We start from the raw sequence: 18,292 nt of genomic DNA, 5'->3' as shown, positions 1-18,292 counted from the left end.
GACCCAAAAACTGCAATTATTCCAGAATGCGGCAGCTAGACTGGTGACTGGGAGTGGCTGCCGGGACCACATTACACCGGTCCTGTGAGATCTGCATTGGCTCCCAGTACGTTTCCGAGCACAATTCAAAGTGTTGGTGCTGACCTTTAAAGCCCTAAATGGCCTCAGTCATGTATACCTGAAGGAGCATCTCCACCCCCATCATTCTGCCCGGACACTGAGATCCAGCGCCGAGGGCCTTCTGGCGGTTCCCTCATTGCGAGAAGTGAAGTTACAGGGAACCAGACAGAGGGCCTTCTCGGTAGTGGCGCCCACCCTGTGGAATGCCCTCCCTTCAGATGTAAAGGAAATAAGCAGCTATCCTATCTTTAAAAGACATCTGAAGGCAGCCCTGTTTAGGGAAGTTTTTAATATTTAATGCTGTATTGTTTTTAACACTCGACTGGGAGCCGCCCAGAGCGGCTGGGGAAACTCAGCCAGATGGGTGGGGTATGAATAATAAATTATTATTATTATTATTATTATTACTATAAGTTGCCGGGGTATCAAAAAACCTTAACATTTAGAAAGAGTTCATACCGTGGACCGCCCTGAGACCTCCGGGTATAGGGTGGAATATATATATATATTCAATAAATAAATACAATAAATAAATACAGAATGTAGTAGGCTGTTAATATCTACATGCGTATTGGGATAATAACATCATATATATTTATCTTGTTCTCTGGCAATCAATCGTAGCCGAGTAAGATTGTCTTCCATAAACACAGTTTTAACAAGCAGTCCGTAAATGACTGTGGAGGCCAATTCTGGATCCACACGTCCTTCCACAGTGGGGACATTGTTTTCCGGGTGGGAGTTGATCACGGTGTGGATTTGCCAAGCGTGCCTTCCTCTTAGCACGTTTCTCCCTTGCGTCCTGAGTTCGAGTGTCTTCAAAGCCCATGACACCTTTGGTAAAGGCTGATAATTTATGGGAGTATATTGTATTTGTTTCTTCCACACATTTTTTCCCTTTCCTATTTTTTTCTATATATTTTTTCAGTATCACTTTACAGTGGTACCTCGGGTTAAGTACTTAATTCGTTCCGGAGATCCGTTCTTAACCTGAAATTGTTCTTAACCTGAAGCACCACTTTAGCTAATGGGGCCTCCTGCTTCTGCCGCGCCGCTGGAGCACAATTTCTGTTCTCATCCTGAAGCAAAGTTCTTAACCCAAGGTACTGTTTTTGGGTTAGCGGAGTCTGTAACCTGAAGCGTATGTAACCCGAGGTACCACTGTATTTCCTTAATCATTTAAATTATTTCCACTACTTAATACTTTCAATAATACAGTGGTACCTTGGTTTAAGAACAGTCCAGTTTACGAACAATTTGGTTTACGAACTCCGCAAAACCGGAAGTAGTGTCCTGGTTTGAGAACTTTACCTCGGTCTAAGAACAGAAGCCAAGCGGTGGAAGGACATCGGCGGCAGGAGGCCTCATTAGGGAACGCACGCCTTAGTTTAAGAATGGTTTTGGTTTAAGAACAGACTTCCGGAACGTATTAAGTTCGTAAACCGAGGTACCACTGTATATTAATACCAAAATCTTAGCAGCTGCAATCTATGAAACGGCAGACCGCTCCCCGCAGGATGGCTTCCCATTGATGCCCCACAGAGAAGATACAACAGCTGCTTTGCACTCTGAGTTTCAGCTTCTAGGGAGCCTGTGGCGATAGCTGGACCCGTGAGGAACAAGGCCATCAGCCCCTGCAAACAAAATGTTGACAAGGCATCCCATTAGGGATAAATAAAGCAAAATTAATGGAGCAATTTACTAGAGACGAGAACCTGACAAACTGGGACAGTTGCAGCATATGTATTTTTACCACCAGTTGGGTCGGATTTGGATTTTTATGCCTCGGGCCTCAAAATAGTTCAAGCTGTCTTTTAGAAGGCGGCCTTCATTATCTTGCGTGATGACTGAGGAAAAGTTAAACGGAGACGTTTTTAGAAACAAGAATGAAAGCGCAATCTGACCTCTGTCCCAGGCATCTGTTGTGTGTGAGGATTATTTAAAATATATTCAAGAATATATTGAGGCAGAGCGTGTTTGTTTCCATCGCTCCTCTCTCAAGCTAGAAAGGCTTGCTGCATTTTCCTCCTCACCCAAACCCCTCAAATGAAGGACCCTCCGTTCTCCACCCACATCTTGGTGCGATAAGAAATCACGTGGGACCATAAATGGATCCCAAAGTCCATATTCCAGTGGGACTGCACAGGTGGGGTACAAGGGCTCGTACTACCCTATCAATCTCATATGGCTGGGTTGGTCAGCGGGCAAGTCCCAGACCCATCGGTGGTGTTTAACAGAACACCCCTGTCAAAATAAAGTCAGAAATGCACTCAAGTTACAGATATGCACTCAAGTTACATGCTGTGGTTTGCAAACTGTTTTCTAGCGAACTCTGAAGTTCCTCTGAAACTTCACCATAGTTCTTCAATTTGGACAGTTATATCTCCATCAAAGGAAGCTCGACTACTATCTGCAAACCACACAAGTCGCGACCGGAGGTCCTCGTTGCGGCTGCTGGAGAGTGGGCGAGGAGGAGAAGAGGCTGTCACTGCCAGGGCTCAGCCCTGATGACACACCAGCTCTGAGGTGCAGGTGGAAGACAGGGTCACCCTGGACAGGAAAAAAGTAGAAACTGAGAGGAGCACAATGATTATTAATTATTTCTTTTTAAAAATGCTTTGTGCATCTGCGTCTAATCCAGGAGTCGGCAACATGCAGCCCATGGGCCGGATGCGGCCCACAAAGACCATTTTACTGGCCCACGAGCTGCTCCTGAACTGAGCCGCCTGTTTGGCGAGTCCCCTGCGTGCTGCGCTAAACCAGCGCAGCGCGGCACAGGGTCTCGCCGAGCGGCACTGGAAATCGCATCTGTGCACACGCAAATACCGTAAATCATGTCTGTGTGTGTCCAGACGCCAAAAATCACTTCTGCGCAGGTGTGATTTTCGGCGTCTGGGCATGCGCAGAAGCGATTTCCAGCATCGCGCTGCGCCAGTCCGGCCCACAGACGATCTCCGTGGGAGTGATCCGGCCCATGGCCAGTAAATTTTGCCAACCCCTGGTCTAATCTTTCCCCTTTATACAACGTACAGTCGTACCTTGGAAGTCAAACAGCTTAGTTCCCAAACGTTTTGGCTCCCAAACGTCGCAAACCCTGAAGTGACTGTTCCGGTTTGCGAACTATTTTTGGAAGCTGAATGTCCGCCAGGGCTTCCGCAGCTTCCGATTGGCTGCAGGAGCTTCCTGCAGCCAATCAGGAGCCATGCTTTGGTTTTCGAATGTTTTGGAAGTCAAACAGGCTTCCAGAACGGATTCCGTTCAACTTCCAAGGTTCGGCTGTATTTACTGGTGTTTTATTCTTTTTTCTTTTTGTAAATCCACTGAAGAATAAAATAAAATAAAAATCAGGATTAAGAGGTTTTCTCAGAACAGTTTGTGTGCTGTGTCTGATTGTTGTCGTGATGGTTCCACTCGCCTTCTTCAGATAGGAAATGTTCGGGGGGGGCACAAAAATGGAGAGTTGAGGAGGGTCAGTTGCGGTTGGGGGGGAGAGAAGGGCAGAAATGTCCCTATTCTTGCCCAGAGAAGGAAGATAAAGTTTCTACCAGAGAAGAATGGCAGGTGAAGTTAATGGACTATGCTGAAACGGCTAAAATGACCAGAAGAGTCAGAAATCAGGAAGACCAAAATTTTAACAAGGAATGGGGGGAAATTATTACTTACCTTAAAGACCCTTGTAAACAGTTAAAATCATTAGTAGGATTGGAATATCACTTGCAATTTAAGGCTGAATTCTGGGCATAATGGAAGAGGTAAAAGGTTGATTATCATAAAAGATGCAGGAGGAATGGATTAATAATAAGACCCACAAAGGGGAGGATGGAAGTCCAGGAGATTCCTTGGAATCTTGCTTTTATGATTTATGTTTGATATATCTCTCTGTAAAATTTTAATTTGAAAAACCAAATAAATAAAAGTTTAAAAAGAAAAATGTCCCTATTCTCATCTGAAGAGTGTTGGAGGGCATGGGATATCATGTGCAATGATGAGCAAGGCTTCAAAAGGTAACTTTGAGATGCATTCACAAGGCAGCCCTGCCCTAGACAAACATTGTATTATTCTCTCTGTAAAGCTACGCACCCTGGTTCTTCAGTTTTAGCCCGTTTGGGCCTGGAAGCGGGTTAGTAGCTCAGGGTTTCTTCGCCCTTACCTTTCCTCCAGACTTTCCAGGCCCAGGTCCTTCAAGCTCTATGTCTGTGCCCTTTTTTCTGCGCCAGAGCTTTCTCCACTAAAAAACGCTCTCCATAAAGCTCAATCGGAGCAAATGGTCATCTGTAGAAAACACAAATTGCCAATCAGCTTTAAACAGCAGAGGAAATCATCGAAGCTTTGTTACTTAAACCACTTGGCAAAAAAGGGGAAGTGGCCTACATATAGAGATTTGTTGAAGGATCAAGAAGGGAAATGGAAATTAAAAGATTAAAAATCATTTTCAGAGTTGGTTACACTACAGACAATTACATGAGATGTACAAGGAAGATAATAAGAAAGGGTTTAGTTATACAACTTCTAGATTTCAAAAGGAAGTTATAGAAGAAGAAGTGAAGCTGCTGAAAAAAGTATATAGTATTTTGCTAGAATGGGAAACAAAAGGTGAGGTCAAATCGGTCATGATCAAATGGGCACAAGATATAGGACATAATATACAATTTGAGGATTGGGAAAAACTGTGGAAAACAGATTTAAAAATTACAAATTGTGCTCTTTTGAAATAAAATTATATGAAAATGATGTAAAGATGGTATATCACACCAGTACAGATAGCAGAAATGTATAAAACCAGGTCAGACATATGTTGGAAATGTAAAGAAAAAGAGGGGACTTTTTACCATATGTGGTGGGAATGTAGAGAAGTTTTTTAAAAATTGGGAAATGATATACAATGAATTGAAAAAAATGTTCAAAATGACATTTGTAAAAAAAACCAGAAGCATTTTTGTTAGTGATTGTAGGACAAGACCTGCCAAGAAAAACGAATAGTTTATGTATGCTACAACAGCGGCAAGAGTCTTGATAGCACAAGGATGGAAGAATGAGGAAGTCCCAACGAAAGATCAGTGGCAAGAAAAAAAGGAGGGAAAATAACGTACTGTATGTGATTATATGGTTTGACAATTTGTTATGTTGAAATTGCTTAATAAAAAATATTATTAAAAAAAAATAGCAGAGGAAATCTCCAGAGCAGAAAAACAGGCGCTCAGACGCAGAGTTTTAAGTCACAGACCTGGGCCTGGAAAGAGCGGGTGTGAAAAAGGTCAATGTGGATAATCTTTTTAGATATTAAGCTATGACACAGGAACTCGCCTGTCTGGAATTAAAAAGGTAAAGGTAAAGGTAAAGGTACCCCTGCCCGTACGGGCCAGTCGTGTCCGACTCTAGGGTTGCGCGCTCATCTCGCTCAAGAGGCCGGGAGCCGGCGCCGTCCGAAGACACTTCCAGGTCACGTGGCCAGCGTGACAAAGCTGCAACTGGCAAGCCAGCACCAGTGCCGCACACGGAAACGCCGTTTACCTTCCCGCTATAAAGCAGTACCTATTTATCTACTTTCAGTTAGGGGTGCTTTCGAACTGCTAGGTGGGCAGGAGCTGGGACTGAACGGCGGGAGCTCACCCCGCCGTGGGGATTTGAACCGCCGACCTTACGATCAGCAAGTCCTAGGCACTGAGGTTTTACCCACAGCGCCACCCGCGTCCCATTGCCACAAGCTTAGTAGGTAGATATTTAGGCTAGTGGTTCTATCTCAGCTGAGGAACCCCAAAAGTCATCCAGCCCAGCCCCCTCCTGCTACAGAAGACTCACATGCTAAGGCATCCCTGATAGATGGGCCCCACACCCTCTACTTTTAAACATCTGACAAAGGAGCACCTACCGCAGGCATAGGCAAACTCGGCCCTCCAGATGTTTTGGGACTACAACTCCCATCATCCCTGACCACTGGTCCTGTTAGCTAGGGGTGATGGGAGTTGTAGTCCCAAAACATCCGGAGGCCCGAGTTTGCCTATGCCTGGCCTGCCATGCTCCTGTCAGCATTTGAAGTTGTAAGATGGCAAAAGCTGAATTGAGACAGAATGCTATCCCTGGATAAAACCACCCAGAGAGTCTGAGTTTTAGAAAACAAGCAGGTTAATAGTTATTAAAGGAAATACAGGCTGACAAGAAAGATCCCTCGTTCTGTTTAGCTAAGGAGCATTTCCTATAATCCGTGCTTGCTCCTGCATCTCAAGAGAAGAGAGGTCCAAAATATGTCTCTGAAAAGGTATATTGTGGTCAACTCCCCTCAGGAGTGTCCCTGCGATACCACCTTAACAGTCATGGCTTGCTCCAAGGGATTCTGGGAAGTGTAGTTTGTCAAGGGTGCTGCTGAGTGTTGTTAGGAGCCGCCTATTCCCCTCCCGGAACTACAATTCCCAGAGTTCCCTGTGAAAAGGGATTGATTGTTGAATCACTCAGAGAATTGCAGCTTGGGTAAGCAAACAGGGGATCTCTCCTGGCAACTCTCAGTACCCTTAACAGACTGCACTTCCCAGAATTCTGTGGGGGAAGCCATGACTTTTTAAAGTGGTATCATAGTGCTTTAAACGTATAGTTTGAATGAGGCCAAAGTCTGGTTAAGGAGGAGCCGTGAAGCTTCCCGTCTTCAGAGCTATTGGACGGCAGACAGACCAGGCACTCAGCTGACAGGTGCATAATATGGTATTTCTATGTATATCATGTTCCTGAGTGCTCACTGGAAAGACAGATCTTGAAGCTGAGGCTCCAATACTTTGGCCACCTCATGAGAAGAGAAGACTCCCTGGAAAAGACCCTGGTTTTGGGAAAGATGGAGGGCACACGGAGAAGGGGACGACAGAGGACGAGATGGTTGGACAGTGTTCTCGAAGCTACGAACATGAGTTTGACCAAACTGCGGGAGGCAGTGGAAGACAGGAGTGCCTGGTGTGCTCTGGTCCATGGGGTCACGAAGAGTTGGACATGACTAAACGACTAAACAACAACATGTATATCATAGAAATGGTTTCAGAATCAGCACCTGAACATATAAGCTAGCATGTGCAAATTTTATGCAGGTTTGCACCCTCTTTTGCATGTTTTCGAGGTGATACGTTTTCTCTTCTTTTGGCAATGTGTAAGTGACCACCTTAATCTCTCCCCCAGCCTTTGCCTTGTTAGGGCAAAGGTTCCTTGACCAAAAAGTCTCACTTTGCCCAAGTTCCAGATTCAGGTAGGTAGCCGTGTTGGTCTGATGCAGTCGAAATATATTAAAAAATAAAAAAATTAGATTGCATTCTAATTGTTGCCATCATTTTTGCTAATCCAATTATTTCAAAAAAATCAATCAAAATCTCAAACAGGAACGGAAATATGTAGAAGAATACATGACCAAAACATGCTGCAACAGGAATTTATTGATATGTATAGACTGATTTCACAAAGTTAAGCTAAGCTAAGCAGATATATAAGACTGAAAGTTTAATAATTAAGATACAAAAATACAATCTCAATAATAAAGTTATAAAATAATAACGAGGAAGTCACTCATGGGTGGAGGGAAGACACAGGGCAAGAAATAAGAAATGGATAAATGTTGGTACATAATGAAATGTGAAAAATGTGAATTTACGAATATAATGTATATGCATCATTATGTAAAGATTTCATATATGTATTGCAACAGAAAGGAAGGAAGGAAGGAAGGGGAGAATTAAAAAAATTGTCCAATAGCACCTTAGTAAAGGTAAAGGGACCCCGGACCATTAGGTCCAGTCATGACCGACTCTGGGGTTGCAGCGCTCATCTCGCGAACCAGAGCAGCACACGGAAACACCGTTTACCTTCCCGCCAGAGCGGTACCTATACTTGCACTTTGACGTGCTTTCGAACTGCTAGGTGGGCAGGAGCAGGGACCGAGCAACGGCAGCTCACCCCATCTCGGGGATTTGAACCGCCGACCTTCTGATCAGCAAGTCCTAGGCTCTGTGGTTTAACCCACAGCGCCACCTGCATCCCAATAGCACCTTAGAGACCAACTAAGTTTGTTCTGGCTATAAGCGTTCGTGTGCATGCACACTTCTTCAGATGCCCAAGTTGTTTGCCTAGGCAATTGAAGGGCACTCATGTGGCTGCTCAAGACCAGAAATCTTGTTTTCCAAGGGCAAGATGTTTTCAGAGAAACCTCATAAACCCTGCAAGGACCCACCCTCTGCTAACCACTGCTGATCAGAGTTATAAACCAGAATTTGCCCCCACTATGATTCAGGGCAATGTACCAGCCTATGGCCTGATAAGGAAAATCCTGGGGTGCGGATTTACTCCACTGCCCAGCTCATCGGGGTGCCACTCCCTGCGTGTCTCTCCAGTAAGCAAAAGAAGGAGTCTCTAGCCAATTTAAAGAAGCAAAGAGCGGTCAGCAGAGCTGATCTTTATTTGCGGGCACATGCTCTGCTTATTGCTACAATTTTATAGACTGCTTTTCTGAGCCTCTGAGCTGTTGTGTATGTATGGTGCCTGTGTCAACAGTCATTGTCCTGGCCTTAGTTAGAGGCTGTGCTGGGGACTTGGGATTTTGGGGAAGTTGTCTAACTGCCCCCCCATCTTTATCAACGACTTGGATGATGGACTCAAGGGCATCCTGATCAAATTTGCAGATGACACCAAACTGGGAGGGGTGGCTAACACCCCAGAGGACAGGATCACACTTCAAAACGACCTTGACAGATTAGAGAACTGGGCCAAAACAAACAAGATGAATTTTAACAGGGAGAAATGTAAAGTATTGCACTTGGGCAAAAAAATGAGAGGCACAAATACAAGATGGGTGACACCTGGCTTGAGAGCAGTACATGTGAAAAGGATCTAGGAGTCTTGGTTGACCACAAACTTGACATGAGCCGACAGTGTGACGCGGCAGCTAAAAAAGCCAATGCAATTCTGGGCTGCATCAATAGGAGTATAGCATCTAGATCAAGGGAAGTAATAGTGCCACTGTATTCTGCTCTGGTCAGACCTCACCTAGAGTACTGTGTCCAGTTCTGGGCACCACAGTTCAAGAAGGACACTGACAAACTGGAACGTGTCCAGAGGAGGGCAACCAAAATGGTCAAAGGCCTGGAAACGATGCCTTATGAGGAACGGCTAAGGGAGCTGGGCATGTTTAGCCTGGAGAAGAGGAGGTTAAGGGGTGATATGATAGCCATGTTCAAATATATAAAAGGATGTCACATAGAGGAGGGAGAAAGGTTGTTTTCTGCTGCTCCAGAGAAGCGGACACGGAGCAATGGATCCAAACTACAAGAAAGAAGATTCCACCTAAACATTAGGAAGAACTTCCTGACAGTAAGAGCTGTTCGACAGTGGAATTTGCTGCCAAGGAGTGTGGTGGAGTCTCCTTCTGTGGAGGTCTTTAAGCAGAGGCTTGACAACCATATGTCAGGAGTGCTCTGATGGTGTTTCCTGCTTGGCAGGGGGTTGGACTCGATGGCCCTTGTGGTCTCTTCCAACTCTATGATTCTATGATTCTATGATTCTATGATTCATTTCTGGTTTTAACAGCCCCATAGCTACCAAAGTATTACATACTGTTGCAAGATGAGTGCAGTGGAGATTTGTGAACATGAAGCCCCGTGAACAGCTCCGTATGGCAGATTTCACGCCCTTCTCTCTGGCCACAGGGTTCCCAGGCCCTTAGTAGCTGCACGACAGGCAGAAATTAGACTGGTGCAGCCCCAAACAACTTAGATCCAGGATATCTTAATGACCACCAGAGTCCTTATATCCCACCGTGATCCTTGAGATCATTGTACTTAGTTTCCCACCGGGACTCAAACAGAAGCTACGCATGGAGTGTCGCCAGCCTCGTGCAGCAGAACAGTCTTCCAGCAGAGATGGAACAGGCACCCTCGCTTCCCACTTTCAGGAACACCTTGCCAAAAGACTTTTGCAGCTGTTTAATCCGCCAGTTGTTTTGATGATTATTTTTTCCTGTTTTAATGGTGCTTTATTGTTGTACACGGCCCTGATCTTACGATATGGCGGTGTAGAAACATGTTTATCAATCAACAAAAGGCTGAAATGTGCTAGGGGGAAAACCACCGATGGATGCAGTTTTCTGTACCAACCGCAGCTGGGAAGCACTCCTTGCAGAAGTGCAGAAGGGGGAGAGAGATGATTAACCATTAACAGGCGTTGGATGAACCGGAGGGGAAGGTCCCAAGTTTGACAGCAAGTCAGCTGTTCCCTCCTCCTCTTGTTCCTCTCTGTGCTGTTTGAACTGCAGAGTCTCAGAGCAATGGAAAGTGCACCCCACCTACCCTCCCCCACTTTGTTTAGCCTCTGAATAAGGTTGGGCAGCCAGCGGTACTTTCCTGCTGAGTTATATTTGGATCTGGCCTAACAAACGCTGCCAGTCATAAACTCCCAACAATGATTTTTCCAAGGACTACAAAGCGTTTGCTTTTAAGAACAGCAGGGCCAATCGCTCCAGTATCCTGCTCCTGCAGAGGCCAGCCCGATACCCGTGAAAAGCTCAGAGGCACTACCTGCTCCTGCAGTTTCCAGGATTCCTGGCTTTTAATTTAGTATTGTGTGCTGAGGAAATCAGACAAAGGTTGCCAGCTAGGTGTGGCATGCAGTACAGAGACATCTCATTCGGGGAAAACAGAGCAGAGCAGCCACATGTAAAAAAACAACAACAAAATAACCCAAGCCCTGTGCAACAATCCTTAAATCCTGCCAGCGTCAGCACCCAAAAAAAATTACATTTCTTGGTGTTTTTCATTAGGGGGGGGGCAAATCGATCCATTTCGGTTTCTCTCAGTTTCTCCTTTTCCCAATTCAAAGTTCAGGTGTGTTTTTCCCCAAAAAAAAAATTATTAAATTTTCCACAATTATAACAAATGCAACATAGAAAAAAGGGGAAAAAACCACACAAGAGAAAACACATTGCTAAAAAAAGGAAACCAAAAAAGAAATCTTAAACACATATCCCTTGAAAACCCAATCTCTCTTACATTGTTAATGGACTTCCTCAGATCCCTCCCTTCTGAATTTCATTGTATCTGCATGTAACAGCTCTCCAATATCATTCTTAAACTAAAATTATTTCCAGCAGTTAGCTATCTTATTCTCTTTTCTTACTGTTCTTAATCCAACTTACCAAAGTTCAGTTCTTGGCATTTCCATATCAGTTTGCAATAAAAGAAAATCAAAAAGTCCTCCAGAAAATTCATCCACTTCTTCGTGTGAATTTTTCCTGACGCAAATACAAATATGCAAAAATGCAAAATAGTGTTGCATTTTGCCCGTTATGAGCATTTTTGCAAAGCAGTTCCTCCAAATGTAGTGCAATTCTTCTATGTTGTTCTCTCCGATAGATACACTTTGACACATGCTTCTTCTTTTTTTACCCTAGTGCAGGCATAGGCAAACTCAGCCCTCCGGATGTTTTGGGACTACAGTTCCCATCATCCCTGACCATTGGTCCTGTTAGCTAGGGAACATGGGAGTTGTAGTCCCAAAACATCTGGAGGGCCGTGTTTGCCTATGCCTGCCCTAGTGTTTGCGCCTGTGTCTTGGCTGGAGAACTGCATTGCAAAATCTGGAGATTTCTCCTCACAAACACACTTGCATGGAATTTCTCTTAATATATAGATTTTTGCAAAGCAATTTCCCCTAATAGAATGCATTTTCAATGCTACTTTCACTGAAATGTGCATTGAGGGGGGGAGAGAGAGAATTTACCCTAGTATATAGATGTTGGCATGCATTACAGTGGTACCTCGGGTTAAGTACTTAATTCGTTCCGGAGGTCCGTACTTAACCTGAAACTGTTCTTAACCTGAAGCAGCACTTTAGCTAATGGGGCCTGCTGCTGCTGCTGCGCCGCCGGAGCACAATTTCTGTTCTCATCCTGAAGCAAAGTTCTTAACCTGAAGCACTATTTCTGGGTTAGTGGAGTCTGTAACCTGAAGCGTATGTAACCCGAGGTACCACTGTACTCGGATGGAGGACCGCATTGCAAGATCCGGAGACGTACGAAGCTTTAAGGATGGTTCTCTGACCAGAGCATCCAGGCTCTGATTTGGTGGGGGTGAGGTGTTGGTACTGCGAAACTGTGCGTACTGCCAGAAGTAGAAAAAGCACTGTGCAGACGTCATGGGTTTTCAGCGCATGGAGAGAAGCAGTGGCAGCTGCCAAAACCTGCAAGTCAATGTGTTGTTTAAGGCACTGTTACACAGCCTGGCTGAAAAGTTTGCAGTGCTTTCAGCAAACACAGACAACACAATTTACCTGCAAGGCTTTGTGTTTCTGTGTCAGAAGCATAACTCGATAAAAGAGCGCATGCTCCTCTGTTTATATTTTGTTTCCCAAGTAACCTTGGCTCTTTAGGACCTGAAATAAAATGAAGTCTTGAAAGCTAGAGAACGAACAGTCTGAAGAGTGCGTCAGTAATGGGCTTGGGGTTTATTTTTTATTTTTTTATAAAGCCCTTGATAAAAATGAAAGGAAGGAGAGGCAAGATTGTGACTTTCAAAGAGCCTTAAGGTCTGCCAGCATCTCTTCCTCTGCGTCGTGTGATTCAGTTTTCCATATATCAGCTGACCTCCACAAAGCGACTAATGCAATTCAGGGAGGAAAATTCCAGGCGGAGCTTGGAGACGGCTGAAGCGGCTAGGGTTTTGTTTTCCTGAAAAGCCTCCTGTGCCCTGCAACAGATGCAGATATTCAACAGGTGAAGCTTCTTCATCAATGCCTCTCCATGACCCATAAAATTCCTGCTATAGAGGCAGAAGAGCTCTGCCAAAAAAAGACAGGGGCAACCTCAGTCCTCCTCCCTGTACCATCAAAATAGAGTTTAATATATTTGTGGGAAGGGTGAGCCGTGCCAGGGATGAAGGACAAGTGTAGTAAACAAAGCTTGGCTTCTTTCCAGCAATCCTAGGGCTGTGGAAGTGGTGTGACGGCTGTTATCAGCCTTTGAACCTTGCACTGAACCACAATATCTGGCCTTCCCTGCTGAGATCTAAAGAGGCTAAGCCAATTTAAATGTTGTACTGAAGAGGAGAGTTTCTCACTGACCCAGTTAGGAAGAAAATGGCCTGCCCACCTCTTGTGTCTTCAAAAGCAGCTTAATCTTCAGGTGAGAAGCTTTTCCACCTGCTAATGTCAGCAGATCCAGCTGCTGTTAAATGCAGAAGAGCAGCAGTAAGGCAGAAATTTGGCAGCCTTGAGTTACAGTCCTGTGGGGCTTTTGGCCACTAAGGTTGTGAACTTTATGAGGGCAATCTATCCTTAACACCAACTAGGATAAGCTGTCGTTTGCACATAATAATAATAATAATAATAATAATAATAATAATAATAATAATTTATTTATACCCTGCCCATCTGGCTGAGTTTCCCCAGCCACTCTGGGCGGCTCCCAATCAAGTGTTAAAAACAGTACAGCGTTAAATATTAAAAACTTCCCTGAACAGGGCTGCCTTCAGATGTCTTTTAAAGATAGGATAGCTGCTTATTTCCTTCACATCTGAAGGGAGGGTGTTCCACAGGGTGGGCGCCACCACCAAGAAGGCCCTCTGTCTGGTTCCCTGTAACCTCACTTCTCTCAATGAAGGAACTGCCAGAAGGCCCTTGGAGCTGGACCTCAGTGTCCGGGCTGAACGATGGGGGTGGAGACGTTCCTTCAGGTATGATAAAGTTTATCTCCAGTACGGTGAAAGTCTGAAATTTCTACAAATCAAGCTGCTGTAACAGGCAGAGAGAACCACGTATTAATTATTCTTTTAACTTTGCCGGAAAATCAGAAAACTAGAACATGCAAATACTGAATCAATAAAATGCGTCTCTTCCGCCTCCTGCCCTTAATCCGTCAATAAATTGCATAGTCTGTAACCTCAATAACTTTGGGTCACCTCTGGATGACCTGTTTACTGAGCATACATCCTGCTTTCTTTGCGCATAGTTTGTGGCATGTTATACAGCATTGACTGTTTACTGAGCATTCCTTCACATTTCTTTGTGCTTTTCTTTGGCGATCACTCGTAGCCGAGTAAGATTGTCTTCCATAAACACGGTTTTAAAAAGAGTCCGTAAGTGACTGTGGAGGCCAATTCTGGATCCACACATCCTTCCACAGAGGGGACATTGGTTTCCGGGTGGGAGTTCATCACGGTGTGGGTTTGCCAAACATGCCTTCCTCTTAGCGCATTTCTCCCTTGCGTCCTGAGTTTGAGTGTCTTCAAAGCCCATGACACCTTTGGTAAAGGCTGTTCTCCAACTGGAGCGCTCGCAGGCAAGTGTTTCCCAATTATAAATTATATTTTAAAAAATACTACTTTTTTTAAGATTTGCCTTGAGACAGTCTTTAAACCTCTTTTGCTGACCACCAGCATTACGCTTTCCATTTTTAAGTTTGGAATAGAGTAGTTGCTTTGGAAGACAGTCATCAGGCATCCGCACAACATGACCAGTCCAACGAAGTTGATGTTGAAGAATTATTGCTTCAACACTGGTGATCTTTGCTTCTTCCAGTACACTGGTATTAGTTCGCCTGTCTTCCCAAGTGATGTGTAAAAATTTTCAGAGACACCGTTGATGGAATCTTTCGATGAGTTGGAGATGGCATTTATAAGTGGTCCATGTTTCACAAGCATACAGTAAGGTTGGTAGCACAATTTCTTTCTGCAGAGGCTATACAACGCACTCCTGTCTACTCTGCATCCAGCAAGCTCCCACAGTTGGTCTGGGAAGCAGAGTTCGCATCCTGTGTCAGCCACAATCCATCTCTATCTTGTATATAACCCATTCCTACTTATGAAATACATAAAACCAGCTTTGATCCAAATTAAGAAAGAAAAAAACACACACAGCCTAGCTGTGTTTTAAGCCAGTGATGCATATACATTCAACGTTGCATCAAGCAATTGCTCGTTGGTTTGTCTGTCTGTTTGTTGCAGTTATACCCCAGCTTTTTCTCCAAGGTGTTCGCACACAACAACCCTGTGAGGTCGGTTAGGCTGAGAGGCAGTGTGACTGGCCCAAGGACAGCCAGCGAGCCAAGTGAGGATTTGAACCCAGGTCCCTCCCAGGTCCTGGTCCGACATTCTAACCACTACACCGCACTGGCTCCCACATTTGCCATCCCATGCTTCCATTATTATCCTGTCACTTTCCTTACTGCAAACAGTCTGGGGTTTCATTTGTTTGCTTTTACTCTTAGCTGCATAACCCAAACTCACCCCATCAAACTGAATCCCTTCTGCATCACCCAGGAGCACCCCTGGTGTGTGTGTGACCCTGTTCTCTTTTAGCAAGGACCGAAACCAGAAAAAGAGGGAGTCTTCCTGGTGGTGCTGACATGCTACAGTCAGAGCACACACACACCTGCTGTATTCTTTCAAACCAGGTTTTTAAAAAATCAGGTCTGGTTACTTTAGGGCTGGGAGAAAAGTGACTTATGACCCACCAGTGAAACTGGCAAGTGATGCATTCTAGAGAATAATCTCCATCATTGTAAGGAGGTACATAGTTCTTAAAGTTCACAAGAAGCATTACCGAAACATGCCATTCTTATTGACTCCACTCAATTTGAGGTGCGGGGTTTTTTCTTCTTCTTAAGTGCTCTCAATTCTTTGTTCCAGGCCTCTCCCTTCCGGGCACTCCTGAAACACTCCGCTCCAGCTCATCTCATTCCTTCCCGGTGAATTATTTAGATGCCATTTCCTGGAATCTCCTTTGTTTCGTTTCTCCACTAGCCAAAAGCTAAGAGCTGAAAGAGAAGGCAATCTCCACTAACACAGTCCTATTCCTCCACTGACAGGCTTCTTCCTCAGACTGAAAATTCAGCTGTTGTTTATAGGCAGAAGTCATCCTATAAAATATGGCCTCAGTCTAGAGAAGAACCAGACAGGGCTCTGTCTGTCTGTCTGTCTGTCTGTCTGTCTGTCTGATTGTCTAAGATGTAACTCTACAAGAGACCCAGAAGGAGTTTAAATTATTATGCTTGGCAGTCTAAGCTGACAAGAGCTATTGATTAAATCGATTAAACTGGCCCTTTCATTTAGCAGGCCGAAAAGGGAGAATTTTGACATGTGTACAACAGGAATGGGGAACATGCAACCTTCCAGATGTTGGCGGACTCCATCTTCCATCTATGATTCTTTTAAAAAATAATAATGATGATTTTTATTTGATTTTACAAGTACAGAGTTATAACAATACAAAAAACATATTTGGAGATTTCTCTGAATCTCTAGACTTCCCACCTTCTTGGGTCCCATTATAAACCATTTCAACTGTATATTATTTCATCACCCAACTTTTATGTCTCTCCTTTTTATCCATAATATCTTCTACATTACAAGTGTTATTGCAGTCCTGCTAAGGTTTTCATCTGCTTACAGTGGTCTCTCAAGTAAATTATAATTCCCCCCCCCCCATTTTTTATTGAAGTTTTGGTCCTCTTGGTTCCTGAGCTTTCCGGTCAGTTTTGCCATTTCAGAATAGTCCAACAGCTTAGTTTGCCATTCTTCTCTGGTAGAGACTTTATCTTCTTTCCATCTCTGGGCTAGTAACATCTGTCTGGCTGTCATCGCATACATGAAAAGCCTTTTCTGCTCCTTTGGGATCTCGGTACCTACAATTCCTAATAAAAATGCTTCTGGGTTTTGTTTTGTTTTTTACAAAAGTTATTTTAAACATTTTTTTCAGTTCATTATATATCATTTCCCAAAAGGCCTTTATTACCTTACATGACCACCACATATGATCAAAGGCGCCTACTTTTTCTTTACATTTCCAGCAGACATTTGTGCTTGTCTTATACGTTTGTGCTAACTTACTAGGAGTCAAATACCTCCAGTACATCATTTTCATATAATTTTCCTTCAGTGTACAACATGCCAGGTACGATTCTATGGTTCTATCTCTGCCCTGTGCCCTTGTCGGTTGCGTAAAGAGGGGAATTTCAGCAAATGCTACTTATTAGATGGGGGGGTGGCGGGGAGGAGAAAAGCTGGACCTGCTGAAATTTCTTCCTCTGCTCAAAGTGTTTGGAGAGCCCTAGGATTCCCCCTGACCTCTGGCTTAGACCAGGCATCCCCAAACTCAGCCCTCCAGATGTTTTGGGACTACAATTCCCATCATCCCTGACCGCTGGTCCTGTTAGCTAGGGATGATGGGAGTTGTAGTCCCAAAACATCTGGAGTGCCGAGTTTGGGGGTGTCTGGCTTAGACACACTGTCCTGAACTTCACTCCTCATCTTAGAAGCCTGTTTTTTCTTTGCCACAGCTCCCCATCGCTGCATGTGAGTGGACCAGTCAAGGCTTAAAACCGGGGGGGGGGGCGGGACCTCAGGCTCAGGCCGTGGTGTCATGGCCTGGGGTTGAGGGGCGGGGGTCAAAGACCCCTTACTATTTCTGCAGCAGGGTCCCTGTCTCCAGAGCCCTAGGTCAGCAATGTCTAGGCAACACGATGACCATGTACATACGCAATAGACAATCCTTTATAGAATTCCTTCAAACCGTAACAAGTCCAAAATGAAATCTTGAGTCTCAAAGTCTCTGAACATCTTTAAATGAAGCGAGGTACCAGACTTTGTACGATGAAAGACAAGCTGTGAAGCTTTGTGTATTCAGCAAATATGATGTCCAACACTGAACAGTGATTCTGGATATTGACTACTGTTTCGTAGAATTCTTTGTCGGCGTGGTGGGAGGATATAGAATTGCTTCATCAACCCATCTTATTTCAAAGGAATGTATGTAAATGAAAATATCAAAAGCTGTGGAACAGGGCTCATTGAATAATGTAGTCACGCTGTCTCCAGAGTCCTAGGGCCACCTGATCAGCATGAATGGGAAGCTTTTTAGCCCCTGTGAAGGAGTCTCTTCCCCCATTTTGTCGACTGGAGCCAATCTGAGGGGAAGGAGGTGAGACTGCCGCTGAGGACGGGCTCCTAGAGTCACTCTGGAGAAGGAGTGCCTAGAGACCGCCTAGAGACCGATATGGGAGAGACATGTTTTGTTGCAGCTGGGGCTGAGGAAGGCGTCCAGTTGTGCAGCTGCAGATGCACCCTAGCATTTCTTCTCTCTGTGCTCCTCCCAGAGGTCATTCCTCCTTTGGTCACTGCTACAAACATATCCACAGGGAGCTTTGCTCTAAGTGGCTCACCAC

At 44.6% G+C, this 18,292-nt stretch overlaps 1 long non-coding RNA gene across 1 annotated transcript in view; it reads left to right on the top strand.

Moving 5' to 3' along the window:
- Positions 1-800: 800 nt before the first annotated feature.
- LOC310769252 overlaps positions 801-18,292 on the top strand; it is a 105,474-nt gene continuing 87,982 nt past the window's right edge. Inside the window, exon 1 of the long non-coding RNA XR_014551576.1 lies at positions 801-1,275. This is a non-coding gene — a long non-coding RNA (uncharacterized lncRNA). The remainder of the gene's footprint in view (positions 1,276-18,292) is intronic.

This window comes from Podarcis filfolensis, assembly GCF_964270895.1.
Source record: "Podarcis filfolensis genome assembly, chromosome: 8".
In the NCBI taxonomy this organism is placed as follows: Eukaryota; Metazoa; Chordata; class Lepidosauria; order Squamata; family Lacertidae; genus Podarcis; species Podarcis filfolensis.
Note: the sequence above shows the minus strand (reverse complement) of the source record. Positions and strands in the feature narration are given on the sequence as shown.